The sequence below is a fragment of the Mustelus asterias genome, chromosome 11 (genome assembly GCF_964213995.1).
Source record: "Mustelus asterias chromosome 11, sMusAst1.hap1.1, whole genome shotgun sequence".
Taxonomy (NCBI): domain Eukaryota; kingdom Metazoa; phylum Chordata; class Chondrichthyes; order Carcharhiniformes; family Triakidae; genus Mustelus; species Mustelus asterias.
The window spans coordinates 101,767,487-101,773,486 of NC_135811.1; positions in this window are offsets into that span (position 1 = coordinate 101,767,487).

Genomic DNA, 6,000 nt, shown 5'->3' on the forward strand with positions numbered 1-6,000 from the left:
GCAAAACTGACGTCCGGTTTTCCCTATGTGACCACAGTGATTAGATTTCATTACATACTTCATTAACTGTACAGTGCTTCCAGATTCTCAGAATGTTGTGAAATTCACAATTTCTCAGAATCCAAAGATGTGCAGATTAGGGGAATTGGCTATGACAAATTGCCCTTTAGTGTACCAAGATGTGTAGTTTAGCGGGTAAATGTGTGAGGTTGTAGGATTCGGTGGGGTGGTGGGCTTGAGTAAGATGCTCTATCAGAGAGTCGGTGCAAACTTAATGGGCCGAATGGCCTCCTTCGATACTGTAGGGTTCTAAGGAAATAGAGACCATCTGTTCAGATGCCTCTGATGCTTTCATCTTCCTCTAGGCCACCAACCCAAATTTCCCCAAGTCTCCCTCCACCCACCTTATCCCTCTATCCACGCAGCTCTTGAGTTTCTCTTCCTTCTCCCCCCAATGGCCTCTCCATACTTTTCCCATCTTCCAGGCCCACTTTCTTCTCTGTCTGTGCCATCCCGGTAAACATCCAACCACCCAACTTTCCCCCTGCCCTTCATGTTAACATGATGTGGAGATGCCGGCGTTGGACTGGGGTAAGCACAGTAAGAAGTCTCACAACACCAGGTTAAAGTCCAACAGGTTTATTTGGTAGCAAATACCATAAGCTTTCGGAGCACAGCTCCTTCGAAGGAGCTGTGCTCCGAAAGCTTATGGTATTTGCTACCAAATAAACCTGTTGGACTTTAACCTGGTGTTGTGAGACTTCTTCATGTTAACATACATGTCTGGTGGTTCCCTTTCCTTTCAGAACTGTTGTCATCAGCACATCCTCAAAGTCACCAACTCTGTACAGGCTTCCACGCCTCTGTTTGAAAGTACTTGAATGTGACATTATCTTCCAAATGTATGTCCAGTTCTGCCACTTTCTCTGTTGAATTCACTTTTTACCAACTTAGACATCTCTAACTAAAGTCACAAACTGCATCCTCTATGGCTCGCACTGTTGTGTATTACCTTTTCTCATTCTTTTCAACCTGTCTGAGATCGTTGACCTGGTCGACCCCATAGTTTTCCTCCAGTCCTTCCCCTCAGTGGGACTGAGCCCCACTTCAAACTCGTCTCCCACTGTAGCTGCAGCATCTCCAGCAATGGCTTCTCTTCTAACAACTATCACCTTTAAGGGCGGCACGGTAGCACAGTGGTTAGCGCTGCTGCTTCACAGCTCCAGGGACCTGGGTTCGATTCCCGGCTTGGGTCACTGTCTGTGTGGAGTTTGCACATTCTCCTCGTGTCTTGCGTGGGTTTCCTCCGGGTGCTCCGGTTTCCTCCCACAGTCCAAAGATGTGCGGGTTAGGTTGATTGGTCATGCTAAAATTGCCCCTTAGTGTCCTGAGATGCGTAGGTTGGAAGGATTAATGGGTAAATATGTAGGGATATGGGGGTAGGGCCTGGGTGGGATTGTGGTCGGTGCAGACTCGATGGGCCGAATGGCCTCTTTCTGTACTGTAGGGTTTCTATGATTTCTATGACATCCATGGCCTCCTCCTCTTCTCATCTACCTGCTGCCCCTTGATGAGTAGCCATCAGTTCAGCTTCCAATTATAAATTCATGAAATCCAGCTCTGCCTTTCTGTCACCTTTCTCAACCCCTCCGCCAAATCTGTCTTGCCATGCTGGTTGTCAAACTTGGATGAGTTGCAATTTCCTTCAGATTAAAAATGGATAAGTGCAAGAGATCTGTTCTTTTTCTTAACTCTTTCATGGAATGTGGGTTTTGCTGGCTAGACAAGCATTGATGTGGAGATGCCGGCGTTGGACTGGGGTGAACACAGTAAGAAGTCTCACAGCACCAGGTTAAAGTCCAACAGGTTTATTTGGTAGCAAATACCATAAGCTTTCGGAGCACTGCTCCTTCGTCAGAAGGAGTGGAAATGTGCTCTCAAACAGTGCAAACAGACAAAATCAAGTTGCAGAATACTGATTAGAATGCGAATCCTACAACCAGCTAGGTCTTAAAGATACAGACAATGTGGGTGGAGGAAACATTAAACACAGGTTAAAGAGATGTGTATTGTCTCCAGACAGAACAGCTAGTGAAATTCTGCAAGCCCAGGAGGCAAGCTGTGGGGGTTACTGATAGTGTGACATAAATCCAACATCCCAGTTTAGGCCGTCCTCATGTGTGCGGAACTTGGCTATCAGTTTCTGCTCAGCGACTCTGCGCTGTCGTGTGTCGTGAAGGCCGCCTTGGAGAACGCTTACCTGAAGATTCAAGGCTGAATGCCCGTGACTGCTGAAGTGCTCCCCCACAGGAAGAGAACAGTCTTGCCTGGTGATTGTCGAGCGGTGTTCATTCATCCGTTGTCGTAGCGTCTGCATGGTTTCCCCAATGTACCATGCCTCGGGACATCCTTTCCTGCAGCGTATCAGATAGACAACGTTGGCCGCGTTGCAAGAGTAGGTACCGTGTACCTGGTAGATGGGGGGAGACAATACACATCTCTTTAACCTGTGTTTAATGTTCCCTCCACCCACATTGTCTGTACCTTTAAGACCTGGCTGGCTGTAAGATTCGCATTCTAATCAGTATTCTGCAACTTGATTTTGTCTGTTTGCACTGTTTGAGAGCACATTTCCACTCCATCTGACGAAGGAGCAGCGCTCCGAAAGCTTATGGTATTTGCTACCAAATAAACCTGTTGGACTTTAACCTGGTGTTGTGAGACTTCTTACTGTAGACAAGCATTGTCCAGCCCTAATTGCCCTTGAGAAGATTGTGGTGAGCTGCCTTCTTGAACCATTTCAGTCTATGTGGTGTAGGTACACCTGTGTTATAGATCTGGTTGAAGTGTGTAGTCGGACAAGTTGACAATGGACTTCCCTGCAGTGGTACTGTCTTCTACTGTGGTACCGGGGGACAACTTGCCTGGTCTTGCAGAATTTCACTGGCTGTCCTGTCTGGAGACTATACACATCTCTTTGACGTGTCTTGGTGTTCTCTCCACTCACATTGTTTGTACCTTTAAGACTTGATTAGTTGTAAGTATTCGCATTCCAACCATTGTTCTGTAAATTGAGTTTGTGTCTTTATATGCCCTGTTTGTGAACAGAATTCCCACTCACCTGAAGAAGGAGCTTAAGGCTCCGAAAGCTTTTGGCTTTTGCTACAAAATAAACCTGTTGGACTTTAACCTGGTGCTGTTAAACTTCTTACTGTGTAGGTACACCCACAGTGCTGTTGGGGAAGTTGTTCCAGGATTTTGACCCAGTGACAGCAAAGAAATAGTGATATATTTGCCAAGTCAGGTGTGTGGCTTGGAAGAAAACCTCCAGGTCGTGGCGTACCCGTGGGTCTTCTATCCTTGTCCTTCTAGATGGTAGGGGTCGTGGGCTTGGAAGGTGCTTTCTGAAGAGACTCTGTGAGTTCCTGCAATGCAGCTTGTGGATGGTACACACGGCTGTCACCTATGCGTTGGTGTTGGAGGGAGTAAATGTTTATGGATGGGGTGCCAATGAGGTGGGCTGCTACAAAGCAGATGGTGTCGAGCTTCTTGAGTGTTGTCAGAGCTACACTCACCCAGGCAAGTGGAGAGTATTCCATCACACTCCTGACTTGTTACTTGCAGATGGCGGACAGGCTTTGGGGAATCAGGAGCTGAGTTACTCGCCGCAGGATTCCTAGCCATTGGCCTGCTGTAGTAGCCACAGTATTTATGTGGCTAGTCCAGTTCGTTTCCTGGTCAATGGTAACCCCCAGGATGTTGATAGCTGGGGATTCCGAGTGCTCCGGTTTCCTCCCACAGTCTAAAGATGTGCGGCTTAGGTGGATTGGCCATGCTAAATTGCCCCTTAGTGTCAGGGGGACTAGCTAGGGTAAATGAATGGGGTTATGGGGATAGGGCTGGGTGGGATTGTGGTCGGTGCAGAGTTGATGGGCTGAATGGCCTCCTTCTGCATTGTAGGGATTCTATGATTCTATGATGGCAATGCCATTGAATGTCAAGGGGTGATGGTTAGATTCTCTCTTGTGGAGATGGCCATTGCTGGCATGTGTGTGACACTAATGTTACTTGCCACTTGTCAGCCCAAGCTGGGAAATTGCCCAGGTCTTGCTGCATTTGGACAGGGACTGCTTCAGAGGAGTTGCGAATGGTGCTGAACTTTGTGCAATCATTACGGAACATTCCCACTTCTGATTTAATCCCATTCTAATGAAAGCAAGCCTTTGTCTTGTGTCAGCTTTGGTCAGTTGGTAGCACCTTCATCTCTCAATGACAAAGTTCTGGGTTCAAACCAACCCAAGGGATTGAGCAGAAATTCAAGTTTAACACCCCAGTGCTTCACTGGGGGATATATCGCAATAAGAAGTTTAACAACACCAGGTTAAAGTCCAACAGGTTTATTTGGTAGCAAAAGCCACACAAGCTTTCGGAGCTGCAAGCCCCTTCTTCAGGTGCTTGCAGCTCCGAAAGCTTGTGTGGCTTTTGCTACCAAATAAACCTGTTGGACTTTAACCTGGTGTTGTTAAACTTCTTACTGTGTTTACCCCAGTCCAACGCCGGCATCTCCACATCACATATATCGCAAAGCAGACTATCTGGTTATTGTCGCACTGCTGTTGTGGAAATTGCTGAGTGTGTGTTGGCTGCCGTATCCTGCATTACAACAATGACTGCACTTCAATAAAGTACTTCATTGGGTGATAAATAATCATAGAATCCCAACTGTGCAGAAGGAGGCCATTCAGCCCATCACAATCTGCACTGACTACAATCCCACCCAGCCCCTATCCCCGTAGCCCCACATATTTACCTGCTGGTCCCCCTGACACTAAATGGCAATTTAGCATGGCCAATCAACATAACCCGCACATCTTTGGACTGTGGGAGGAAACCGGAGCACCCGGAGGAAACCCATGCAGACACAGGGAGAATGTGCAAACTCCATGTGGTGAACCATTGTTGGTTACCACCAGGAGTGCTGAGCCATGGTCTGGCCAGTACTATGAGTCTGTAGATATGTTACTGTTGGGGTTAGGGTTGGGCTGTTCTACCTGTTAATATAGTTGTTATGGTACACCCCAGTCGGCTCCGCCTCCTGGGAGAGGTATAAAGGTCACTGATGTGCCTGGTGACCCTTTAGTCTGGGATCGCATACTGTATATGGTAGCTCTGTTATTGTTGGCAATAAAAGCCTTTATTTCCTGAGTACATCACGCCTCCCGTGTGATTTATCGCGCATCAATTTTATTGCCAACAAGCAAATTTTTTTTTTGGAAAAAAAACGACAAAGAAAACATGGAGCAAATGCTTAAACCCGAACGGCTTATGTTGGACCCACGTGCGGCGGGAGCATCGAACACTTTCGACCACTGGTTGAAGTGTTTCCAGGATTACCTCGACGCCTCCACAGCGGTCACCGACGACGCCGACAGACTCCGGGTCCTCCACGCGAGGGTAAGCGACGCTGTATACTTAGCGATCCGTGGGGCCACCGACTACAAAGGGGCCCTCGAGCTTCTCAAGAAGCGATACAACAAACCGCCAAATGAGATGCATGCTCGATACCTTCTAGCCACTCGACGGCGGCAGCCCGGCGAAACGACGGAACAGTACGCGTGCGAGCTTCAACAGCTAGCCAGAGCCTGCAACTGCAAGGCAGTGTCGGCAGACCAGTACATGAACGACCTAGCTCGAGATGCGTTCGTGGCGGGAATCGGCTCGTCGTACATCCGCCTTCGGCTGTTGGAGCAAGGTAACCTCGACCTCACTAAATCTATAGAGTTAGCTGACGCTCTGGAAACGGCCTCCAAAAGTCTGGCGATGTACCCTGACGACCACGTGGAGACAGCCTGGCAGGGGCAGTCACAGACCCCACTTCATTCAGTGGGACCGAAAAACTGCGCGATTGCGTTCCCAGCCTCGGACCCGATGACGGCAGCAGCTCCAGGTGGCCCGCGGTGTTACTCCTGTGGGGGGGTGAAACACCCTCGGCAGCGATAT